This window comes from Callospermophilus lateralis, chromosome 6 (genome assembly GCF_048772815.1).
Source record: "Callospermophilus lateralis isolate mCalLat2 chromosome 6, mCalLat2.hap1, whole genome shotgun sequence".
NCBI classification, from domain to species: Eukaryota; Metazoa; Chordata; class Mammalia; order Rodentia; family Sciuridae; genus Callospermophilus; species Callospermophilus lateralis.
In genome coordinates this window covers 124033418-124046802 of record NC_135310.1, presented here as the reverse complement: position 1 = coordinate 124046802, position 13385 = coordinate 124033418, and positions in this window count along the sequence as shown.

Genomic DNA, 13385 nt, shown 5'->3' with positions numbered 1-13385 from the left:
GGAATTGGTGAAAGGTGCAGCTGACAGCAACATCTTCTTTAGGAGACAAGGCATGTGGATGATTGAGGAAATGTCCACACCTCCCAGAAAGGATTGAAGTGTCCACAGGAACCAGGACAAGCACTTAGGAGGCACTTTTTGCAACCACTGATTCACAGTTTCAGGATGGCAGCAGGATGAACTGCAAGTGGCCTTGAGGGGCCAGGAAGCACAGAGGGACCAAGTAGTGTAGGGAAGTTGGTGGGTGCTGTGAGAAGGTTTCATGCAGAACCCCTTTGACAGGTCCTTGCAGCCCAGAGTCAGGGGCAGGAATGATGGACAGAGCTGACCCTGGGAAGTACCCATGGCAGTGCCTAGGGAAGGCAGGATTTAGGAATTCTAGAGGTGAGGTCAGAGGATCCTTTTGCTGCTGCCAAAGCAGCTTTGGATAAACAGCAATGTCTGACCTGTTGCCAGGACGCAGCTTTGGAAGAAATGGGTAGAAAACCCACAGGCATGTTCAGAAAACCATCAACACAGGGCTGGAGGCAGGGTGGCGCAAGAAAGGGATGTGGGCATGTACAAAGTCTGTGTGCACACACCAGATGCCAGAGGCATTGGCCTAAAACTTTGCCTGGTGCATGGGTTTTGGGAATACTGTGGAGGGCCGGAACTGAAGCTGTGGATTCAGATCCTGCTGGTGCGCCAGCTGACCTAGAGAGGTTTCCTGATCATCTGGGAAGGGTGGAAGATGTTGGGTTTGAAGGTCAGCAGCTATGGCAATTGCAGGGATCTGGCCCCTTGGGCGGGAACAGCACACACTCTCCTCCTGGCAGGTGGCCAGGATGACTGTACAGGTGGGCTGGAGTCCAGTGGAGATAGGCGGTGGCAGGAGGGCTGAGCTGCCTCTGACTGTCAGGTAGATGGCAGCTTTTGGGGTCAAAGCAGTTGGGCACTAAGGTGATTAATGTTGATGTTGGGCTTGTGGTACCTTTTGTCTCTGGTACAGGGACATGCTGCCAGTGCCTTCTTGGGGGCACTCTTCGCTGGCAAGGTGGGCCGTGGCACATGCTCCAATATGAGCGCCCAGGGGCCACTAAGTGTGGAGCAGGGAAGTGGAGGGAAGCACCCTGTGGGCCTCAGAAAGAGGGAGCAAAAGGACAGGTAATTGGTTGTGTACTAGCACTGGGACAATCCTGCAGGTATCTAGCCAGTGAGCAAGTTGGGATGGTGTAACCAGGATCTCACTAGCTGCACCTGGGACAGGACACAGTTTCCTCTCCTATTGCAGTGAAGGTATGAGCTGGCATTTGTATCTAGCCTTGCTGTGGTGACAGTGGGCTTTGTTGGGTTTGTAATCTCAGAGCTCTTCCAGTAGCAGGAATCCCTCTGCCCCAGAGCTGGCAGAGAGCTGTCTGCTGTCCTGGTCGGGCCTCTTAAGACAGAAGGAGAACTGCTGGGGAGCAAGGCCTTGCCTGAACAGTCTATGCAGGTGGTGGCAGGTTTGGGATCATGGCCTGTGCATCTTCCCTCTCATTCTCTTTCTTCTACTTTACTGATCTTCCTTACAGCTGTAGGATATCTAATCTCCCCCTCTGCCACCTTTTTTCATTTTGCTCTTGATACCACATAGGAGAGAAAACATTTGTCTCTTGATTTTCTGCATCTGGCTTATTTCATTTAGCATGATTTTCCCCTTTTACATTCATTTACCAGAAAATGCCATAATTTTATTCTTCTTTATGTTTTGAGTGAAACTCCATTGTGGATGTATACCACAATGTCTAGATTCATTCATCTATTGATGAGCATCTGGGTTGAATTCAAAGGTTGTCTATTGTTAATTGTTCTGTGAGATACAGTGAAGTGGCTGTATTGCCACAGAATGCTGATTTATATTCTTTGGATAAATACCAAAGACCATGTGGTGGTTCCATTTCTATGTTTTTGAGGAGTCTACAAACTGCTTCCCATGTTGGTTGTACCAATTTGAAGTATCACTAGCAATGTATGAGTATGCCTTGCCCATAATAGCTAACATTTCTAAGGAGATCATTATGTGCCAGAAATGCTTGTGTTTAGCATTTTTCATTTTGCACTGGAAAAACAGAAAAAATATGAAGATTATGCTGGGGAATGGGGAAAATGAGGTAGAAAGGACAAACATGATGAGTCACTGGTGTCATTGGAAAGGGGTATTTTTGTATAAGAAAAAGATAGCTACCCTCACCCCAACCCTCACCACATAAATTAAGTTAATGTGATCAAAATATATTTGGGATCAATTACTAGCAGAGTTTCAAGAGGAAGTAAAGTGCTCATTGGTAGGGGAAAAACTAGAAGGGAAACAAAGTGGAAGGTTGGTTATATTTTTTTAGTATCAAAAATGAAAATGATAGAAATATGAAAGAATGCTGTTTCAGTGATTTGCCAACGCTTAAAGAGTTGGATCTAGGATCTATGTAATGTGTCACTTAATATGGAGGGTTAAATAATAATGTTTTAAAAGTGATGCCAGAATCCACTAATCTCATTTCACAGATGAGAAAATAGGTATGGCTTATAGGTACTAAAATCACACCAGAGTTGAAATGTAGCTCTTCATTTGGTAGTTTATAAAAAAAATTAATGAGCACCCACTGTTTTCCAGGCACTTTGCTATGTTCTGGGAACAAAACAGAGAATAGAGCAGTCTTACAGGCCACATTCTTGACCCTAGTCTTGTGCTCATAACTAATGTGAACTCTAGCCAATGGCAGTGACATTAACTCATAATCCTATATATATTTTCATGTGGAAATTTAAGTTTTTAGAAATTTCTAAATAATACCTTAAAAGGAGTTGGGAGGCCCTTTGTACACATGATTTTTGACTAAGAGTACAGTAAACTTTAACCCAGTTAGCCGAAGTACAATTGTAACATATTACTTGGAACAAAATGATCAGAAGGTTATCTAAATGTTTGTTAATATTCCAATTTTGGATAAAATATATCCAAAATGAAGATAAGTGTGCTTAAATTTCAGGAGTGGAGCTAGCTGAATTGCAAGTCAATAAGCCCATCTTTCTTGAGTGAGATAGCTCTGATTTCTATGCAGGTTCTACATAGCCTCACCCACTCTTCCTTGAGTTCCAGTGCCCAATTGCCAGACCTGTGGTGTTTCCTTACTGTTCTCCTGTCAGGACAAAAGGAAAACAGCATGTATTTCTTCTGCCTGTAAGAGTAGCAAGTAAAATGGCTTTGTGATTGTGAGAATTTTCTCCAAGGAGTGCCCTAAATTAAAAACACTTTTGTAGAAAGTTTGTAGTTCTTTCTTTTCTCCCATTTAATATCCTAGATGCAAAAAATACACCCCAAGATGCTAAGAAACCTTCATGATTTATTGTTTTTAATATAACAAAATAACATATTATAATGGCAAAAGAATCTGCTTTATCCAATGTGTTTTGACATCTTCCATTTGAGAAGTTTGGATCCTATGTCCCTGAAATTCTGAAGATTATGGAAACGTGAAATATGTTTTTAAAGTATGAATACTTCTTTATTTGGAAAGCTTACTGATATTTTTCAGGTATTGTGTAAACTCCATGAAACTGTATTCAAAAATAACGGAAGGTTTTGGAAGGTACATTTATATGGTATTCCTGTTACTATGAAATTTACAAATATAAAATCAATACAAAAATATAATATTAGGTTCTGGATTCTGATCAAATGACTAACTCAATCTGTATGTTAAATGCTTGGTATTTAATAGTAGAAAATAACTATCAGCAAATTGTTATTTTAGTTCATACTGACCTTTTAACATCTCAGTCTGTATTTCATGGTATCTACATCAGCCAAAATTTTGTCCTCTTTTAGTTACTTTTATTTCTCTAATTTTTCTGCTTTCTGAAAAGCTAGAATAATAAGAATATGTGATATTTTACCTTGAATTCTTTTTATTTAAATAAATCACATTATTTTTTATTTTTTTATTTTTTTAAATAGTTTATTTTATTTTTATGTGGTGCTAAGGATTGAACCCATTACCTCATGCATGCTAGGCAAGTGTTCTATCACTGAGCCAGAACCCCAGCCCATACCTTACAATCTTACCTTATGTAGATGTATGATTGTATGTGTGTGACTCTGCATCATGTACAGCAAATGAGAAGTTGTGCTCATTTGTGTACAGTAAGTTGAAATGCATTCTGCTTCATGTATAACTACTTAGAATAAATAATTTTTTAAAAGAAAATAACCATTATTCTTCCTAAGAAACTAATGGGAAGGTAACATTATAAAGAAAATTTATGTAGTCTTAAATAATCTTAAGAAATAAAGTGATATTTTATTATTGCCCCTCTTCAGGAAGAAAGAGCGTTAATACATATTCATTTATTTCTCTAATATTTAAAGCAAAATTTTCTAAACAAGTTTTAATGTTGACTTAATACAAAACTCTGTTATAACAATTCTTTCTCTAAATTTTAAAAAATTCCACTCATTCCTCTTCCAAAATTACACTTTTGCCTCAGTTACTTTACATGCTAAAGACTTTTTAAGTTTACTTTTCATCCCAGATTCCCGACCACCTATCAAGCCTATTTTATTATCCACCATTACTGGAAACAAACAATTTCATCATCATTATTTTTATGATTTGTTCAATCTCATAGTATCAAACCTTCAGAAACCATCTAAGTCAGACCTACAACATAATTATTTTTCAATTAGTAACCTAAACTAAAGGTATACTTCTATATGGAAATCCCTTCAAAACTAGTATGCCTTGTAGCTCCACAATAACTAATTACAAAAAGTATAATGACTAATTATATGTTCAGCTAACTGAGACAAATTATGTAAAGAGAACCTAAGGAAAAGCTGTTTACTATTGGAAGCATGGGATGGGAACCACATGTGTTGGAACACACACTGAATGAAGATAAGGCATCTTCCATATCCATGTGAACCTTGCAATACTGACTTCCATTACAAGAGGGTACACCTAACACTGCGTCTATCCCAACTATGATATTTGAAAAAGAAAGTACTTATTTTTTTATATATGGACATAAAAAAATCTGTCTACATGTATGTGTCTGTTCTAGATATCTCAATCACCCTTCTGAAAAGTATATACTCATGCATGAACTATCTGTAATGTAAACAAATGGGCAATATTGCACACAAATATAATAATGAAGAATGCTTTATGGAATATGATGATTTCACAATATATGATTATTTGTACTATGTAACTATGATCTATGCTTATTTTTTCCCAATAATAACCCTGAGAAAAGCAAAAACAAGGCAGGGCATAGGTTATTTTTCTTGTTGGATCTCAAAAGTCAAGGTAGAAATGAAATGTATGGGCAAAACACACAGTGAAATAATCAGGTTCCTAATCAACACAATTGCTCTGATGAATATGTTTTCCTCCTAAGTAGATCCATTCATTCACACTGCAAACACAATCTGAGGTTTTGGGTGAGAGACTTATCCTCACAGATTTCCAACAGGTTCATACAACACTTGTATGTGAATGAAGGTTTGTGTGCTTGATATCTGTTCATATGGATGCAATACCCAAATCCCTGCTTTCTCTTCACTTCCAATGTGAGTACAAGAAGGGTCATGCACATGCACAAGCATGCAGAGCAAGATTCCAATCACAATTCCAACATGCACCCAGCCAAGTAGACAAGTGAAATCTACTGCTCCAGTGAGTTTCCCCTGCACCAAGCCTCTGCTCTTTGAAAACAAGCAGAATTTAGCCCTGCTGTAAGAAGGCTGTGCCTGAGAGGGTTCCAGAGAGGATATCCAGTGCAATTTAACAGCCACTAGTAAGTGAGTATAGGCTGGCACAATGAGTAAAGCATCACACCCTAGCTAAGTAGCTTCACCTGAGTTACTCTAGGAGCAACATTTACCTCTCGGATCCCTTAAGTATAACTCAAGCAATATTCTCCTCTAGGATGTTAGTGCAGGTGGTGTTCTAAAATCTATGAAATCAAACAAGAGCCCCACAAAGCACTCTGCATACAAGCATGGGCACACATGCACGCGTGCGCACACACAAGGCCTTCCAGCTCAGCCACCATTGATGCTTGGTGCCCTGGATCCCACATCAGAGGGAGGGAAAACCAAAGTGCAAATAAGTTGGGTTGGGTGATCCTGCCTCTCTCCCTGGCCAACTCTTGTATTGTTCACATCCCATTGTTTGCCACCTAGGCATTTCTCACATTAGTCAGCAGCTGCAACTCTGCAGCAGACCAAATTCTTGGGTTCAAGCCCTATCAAGCCCAAACTGACAGAACAACCTCTTTCATTCCCTCCACAGTTCCTTCTTTTAATTCCTCTAGCAAAAACATTTCCTACTAGGGTGGAAAATATTTTCCTCTTTTTGCAAGGAGATAAGCCAAGAAACCAGGTTATCCGTTACTACCACTCACTTAACAGAGCACCAGGTGGTGAGTACAGTCCTGACCTGGCAGCTGAGCTACAGATGGCTATCCCACTTGAGTCCTTGTGCCTCCCCACAATGCTTGGATCATGTGGTCCCCCATCTCTTTGGTCTTCTGCCTCTTGGTGACATTCAGGTTATTTTTTCTCTGCCTCAAATCTATCCTCAATACCTAATGGCTCTAATTTCAAAATGTATCCCTCCTCCTCTCCATCTTAACTATATGGCTTTCCACATCAGGCTTCCTAATTGGCCATCCTAATGTATGATTGTCCCCACTACATTCCACTATGCTTTCTTAAAGCCCTGATCTAGACTTTAACTCCTTCCATCATTAAATATTAACTGCAAAACAGAAAAACAAGCAATCCATCAAGTCTGAATATAGTGACTATGGGAATACTATGTTTTTGTAAACTCCTAACTGCATTACTAGCTCCAGAGACCTAGGAAAGTCATAGAATCTTGAATTCTTGTCCACAAAGCAACAGCACCAAGATTAGCCAAGTCCTAAATCTGTGCTTCTAAAACTGAACAACAATCACATTCACAACCAACCTGGTCCCAAACTTTGGTCAGCAGCCTATCCTATCTTCTTAGGCTTCCTGCGCAAACTGAGAGCTCTCCTGACTATAGCAGGAAAGGCCACACTTCATTCTCTTATTAAAGAGGTAGGTAAGGAATAGGGTAATAATTTAACAGATTTACTCATGTTCATTTATGTCAAACATCTTCTACCCACGGCCAAAAGCAGAAAAGATGCCAGCCAACCTTGCCTTGCTCTGTTAGCAACTTTATCCCTACTTTATCCCCTGACGCAGAACTCAACTAATAGTTCACTATATGCTCTCCTTTCCCACTATTCCACCAATCAACACTCCATTTCAAATTCTTGTCTGCTTTGGATGCACTGCTATGGCCTGGGTGTCTGTCCCCTCTAAAACTCATATTGAACATAATCACAAAAGTCATCTGTTAATGGTATGTGCAGGTGATATCCTCAAGAAGCAATTTGAAGTATTAAAGTGGGACCCACATAACTGCATTAGTAGCTTTGCTAAGAGAGACCAACCCATGTAAGTAAACTTGTTTTGTCTCACCCCGAGCTACTGCAGGACTCTTTACAGAGCCCCCTCCCCAAACCCCTAATCCCAGAAAAAAGTCTTCCACCAGAAGCAGTCCCTCAATCACAGCTATGCTGCTTCCAGACCTGTATAAAAGAAAGACCTTTTCTAAAATAAAATTACCCAGTGTGTGGTGTTTTGTTACAGCAAAGGAAAAGAGAAAAGACATCTACCCAAACTACTATTGTCTTAATACTGTCACTCCTTAAGTCAAAGGAAGCCACTACTTGTTATTTCTTTGGCACTTCTTCATTATCATGTTACCTCTTCATTCCCTAAATTACCTGTATGACTGTATCCTTTGGTGTTATGGGCTCCTCTTTGGTTATACCTGGACAACACAAGGCAAGTTGATGCTTTACAGGAAGTAGTGACCAAATCAACCTGAGTTCCCAGGACCTGGAGCCAACCCTTAGCTGTACTGTCAAGGAATTAAGGAAGGGGGCTATAGCCACATAAGGCAGCAAGTTGGGGTGGGGGTTGGAGGTGGACTTTGACTAGGAAAATTTACTCCTCTATAGAACCCTACATGTGGGAAGCCACCCATGAATTACTGAGGGGATTCCCTCTGTATAGCAGCCAGGGAGATTTTAGGTTTGGCCTTGGGAACTATCTGTGGCTCACCCACAAGCATAGATTGCCAAAGGCACATGACCTTTATCTCTGCTCTAGTAGGAAGATCCCTCACAAGTAGCTTCTGAGATGGGCGTAACCTATTGGGAACTGGACTGACCACCTTATAACTTTTTTGAAGAACATTCTATGGAAGGCCACTGATGTTCCCTGATATGAATAAAGCAAGCATGGGCCTCATTTTGCCTCTTTGGTGTAGAAGCTCAATCTATATGATCAGATATCCCATCTCACTCCTGCTTTTTGAAAATATTTTCTGTGTTCTGTGGTTGTTTCATCATTTTACTTTTCTTAGATTTTAATTCACAGCCAACCCATTCCACAGAGGGTAACCTCATTCTATTGTCTACTCATGACATGGGTGAGGCATGCAGGTAACTTCACACTAATTAAAATTATAATTAAATTGGTATCAGTGTGATTTGTATCTGTCTCTTCCTACCTGAATTCTCCACTAAACTGTAAGCTCCATCAGAGCAAGAGCTATGTCTAACCTGATCAAAATCCCTGCACCCTATAAATATCTGCCACATGGATATAGTCAATTACTTCAGCTCCATTGGGTAAAAAAATAATTTAAGCCTCAATAAAGCTCTGTCATAAAGTTGGTAATTTGTGGTACAACATTACATATTTTCTGGAAAAGTTTATAATAAGATCTAATATTTCTTGAGCTCTGGACATTCTTAAGTTTTTTTTTAAGGATTCCTATGTGTTTTACCACTAATGTTCATGAGAAACCTATAGAGCAGATACTATGATTATTCCCATTTTATAGATGCAGCATTTAAGACAGACAGATTGTATGATTCATCATGGGTATACAGAGGAATGAGATGAGATTCACACCCAGAAAGTCTTACCTAAAAGCACTTCTCATTGTTATAGTATAACTTGCCTTTCTGAAAAGAATCCAAATTTTTAAATATCAATGAACTAAACTAAAATCTTATACATATAAGTCACCAGTTCCACGTCACAATTAAAAAAAAAATCTCAATTCCATGGTTTCTTATTGTGATTTAAAACAACAGTCAAAACTACAACCACTGTTACTTTTCAAATGATAGTCACGGATGGGAGACTGAAACCAAAAAACTGAATTCTCCATATGAAAAACATTTTCATATTAAAAACATTTTCTGGGGCTGGGGTTGTGGCTCAGTAGTAGAGCACTTGCCTAGTATATGTGAGGCACTGTTTCGATACTCTGAAACATATAATAAATTAAAAAAAGAATACATTTTTAAAAAGTTTTCTTTTGCCACTAAATTATTGTTAAAATATACATAAAGGTAATCTTTATATTTGATAACGGATGTCGAATCACCAAACTAGGCCTAACAGAACTGATATGTATTGCCCCGATTTTCCAGTACAGGAAGCACAAATTTGTGAAGAATACACTATCTCCATGGTTTTGTCTTTCCAGAACTTGCTGTGTAGAGTGTAGGAAATAATAATGCAAGCTTTTCTTCTATACAAAATAATACCAGAATTCAATACAAGGAATGTGATAGAAAAGATGGATTGGAGAGAGAGCAAGAAAAAAAATCCAAATTATTAGATATCTGCCCAGCATGTGCCTGTAAGTCCTGAACATGCTATAGGCTCTTTCAGAGGCATGTGGCCTGAGATGTCTATGACTCCCCTGATTTTTGATGCTGTGTTGGTGTTCCATGAAATGTGGAATGCCCTAAGAATATCTATAGAAAAAAATTAACATACCTTTCACTACTTCTTGGACAGTATTTTCACGACCACCAGATTCCCATTTTAGGCTCTATTATGAGCAAAAACCCCATTGATAAAAATGTCTTGATCACTGTTCTAGGTTGGAGAGAGATATAAAGGCACAGTCTGCTCACCAGGGCTTGGCACCAAAAGCACTTCCTTGGTTGAAGAATGGTAGATTCCATAACCTTTCCACTGACTTAACAAAACCACCAGTCCACAGCCACATACACATACTTAAAGGGAATTCAGTCTCTTTTATTCTTCCAGACACTTATGCTAATTGTGCCTTTTCAGAGGATAAGACGTCAAACGCCATTTTTTCCTTATGGAAGGTGAAAGAAAGCACATGGGTCTAGAAAGTCACCACACCAATTTTTTTATGAGATGTTCAAAACAGATAAGATTCCACACTAAAAGGACAAAAGGTGATTACAATGAAATTCTGTAATTAGCTAAAGTTGACATTTCAAAATCATCCAAAATTGGAGTATTTTAGTTGCTCTGCATTTTTATAATTTCCAATTACAAAACCATAAGATATCTCTTCAAACAGATTTTCTGTTCCATTTTCAATTTAGCTAGGGGTTGGCAGCTGTGGCCTGTAATCTGCCAAACCTGACCTCACCCTACTCCCTAAGCAACAGCTACCATGTTAGTGACAAATAATTATTGTAACTGACCTCATGCTGAGCTTTGCAAGAAATAAAGAGACACTAGGAAATAGAGTGAACAACTCAAATGAAACCCATCAACAACCTGTTGCCTTCTGCACTTTACAGAGTGACATGATCTGGCGGTCCTCCCTGAGTGAAGAAAGCTCTTTGGAAATCACCCTAATCTATTCTCATGTGTCAAAACATATGCAACGAAATGCCTCTTTCATCAGCAGCTTATAAGTACCCCTTGGCAGCTCAGAGATTTAAATACGAGAATGATGGTAGTCTCAACTTCTTATCCCAAGAAACCAAGGAAAGAGGAGCTGAGTTGAACGCCAGACAACACACAAACCTCCAGCTATTCCACACTACTTGATTCTTCCTTAATTCATTCAGAAGCTTGTATCTATTGCCAAATCTCTTATTATAAAAATGCTAAAGGTGGGATATATTCAATATTAAAGTTTAATAATCTCTTTTAACAAGCTCTTAAGGTCAAAAAATTTAGCTTTTTTTATTTTGATGCCAGAAGACTTGTCCTATACCTCAGAAAGAATTAAAAAAAGAAAAATAGATGAGCATCCACAGAGGAAATACAAAGGTATCTGGAGTAATCTAAATACTAAGGAAATAGGGTGGACAATCTAAGTATGCCAAGATGGCTAGAACATCCTCCATTGATGGAAGAGCTATGGACCAGAAAAAAATTCCACAGCTGTATAAAGGGTGCCTCCCACAAGAGACACAGAAAAAAATTCAGAATTTCTTGGATGAATTTAATTTAGAATAGACACTGTGTTTTAATTTTTAAAAATTTCATTCTGTTTCATTTTTCCCCTTTATCTTATCTGCAAATAGAATAAAAACACATCTCAATAGTATCATGTTTTGTTTCAAAGTCACCTGACTTTATTTATACTTTTATTGAGTACCCCAAGAGACTATCAGGGAAACATAAGTGACTCATCCCATGTATTTTTGGATTTGTCAAAAGAAAATGAAAACTGATTTTCTCTAGAAATGAAAATTGCAATAAGCCTAAGTTAAGCTCCCTCAAAACAAATAGTATATGATAATTGAAAATCAATTCACTGTTCTTAAACTACTATGTAGATACTTTGGCACAGAAAAACTATCTATTTAACATTGGATAATTTCATGGCCATCTGGAGTAAGAATTAACCTAAATAATTTAATAAAATCTCTTTTTATTTCTTTCCTAAAAACCTTGAAGTTTTAAGTTGAAATGGATAGATATATTTAATCCACCTCTTCATTTTACAAATAAGAAATTAATCAGGCCCAAGACCACTGGTGATAGGCCCTGTATTTGGTGGTGGCTAAAGGGCAGGTATTTCTAAGGGGTATAGATAGAGGTTAGACACATGAGATAAGATACCCCTATATGTGCCTGCAAGAACCTTCAATGACTATAAGGGAGCAATGAGGACACAGGAAGCCAGGCTTGAGAAGGGAAGAAGGGCAGGAGAGGTGAACCTCCTTTGCATTTCAGCATGGAAGGTCAAGACATCTGAAAATACTACATTTGAACAAAACACAGGTCCACTGAGGTAAATCTGGCAAGAAAAACACTTTGTCTTGGAATATATTTTACTGAACCTTTGTTATTTTGATTTATAAACTTCCAATATTTGATATAAGGTATACCTGCCTCCTGTTATACTTTTGTTCTACACCCCACATCTGCTAGGTAGTAACCTAATGAACTTATCTTAGGGAAATTCAAGACAGTGTGCTCAGGCAGAAGAGAAAACTGCTATAGTTCCCCTTATCACTCCAACCAATGAGCACAAAATTTAGCATGCAAGATGAGGTTTGAAATCTGCTCAGTTCACAGGTGCCTCTTGGGATAAACTCCTTACTGCATTGAATGTGATTCTCATTGTTCAAAATCTATGTTTTCACACATGAGGGCTCCTAAGGTAACTAAGTTCCTCCAACAAGTGCACCAATGAAAAAAACTGTTTCTTATAATGAGAAGAAAATATCGGTTATGTAGAACTTATTGAGAGTTGGCTTATCCATCTTCAGCATGGCACTATCCTAGGAAATGCTTGTGGGCAATTTTTATGATTCCTGTTTACGATCTTTATCTTATGATCAAACTCAAGAATGTAATACACAGGCCCAGATATCTTGCACATTTCCTTAATGGAAAACATTAGAATGAACACTCAGACCTGCAGCTGATGTATAAAACAAAAAGGGAAAATACACACACACACACACACACACACACACACACACCCTGCACAAAGGGCAGAAACAGATCCCAGTCTCCAGGCTGCTCTAGAAACCTGTCTGCCTCCACATAGGAAGGAGCTCCTTTGATGTGCTCAATGATGCCACTACATGCTTCAACCCCTAATGTACACCCATGTACACCCATGCACACCCATGTACACACAAGGAGCAGGTTGGCCCATAAGGTTTATAGCCACACATAATCTTGGGCCAACAACTCAAAAGATCCAAACATGCCTGCAATATGGTGCCAGATTGAATGATGGAGGGCTGACAAGGGAAAGATTATTGACACACGCCACACAAACACACCATCATAGCCTTATTCATTCACACGTACTTACGCATCACACAAGTACAGAGTCACAAAAACAGTTCACACACAAATACACACACCAGATACAGAGGCACATGCATTCTAATATATACATTCTCCAGACACATGTCTCCACATACACATAGTCATGTGTGTGCACTCGCTCACAGTCCAGAGGTGGGAATTTTACCTTTAGCCCCACAACTATAAACACTCC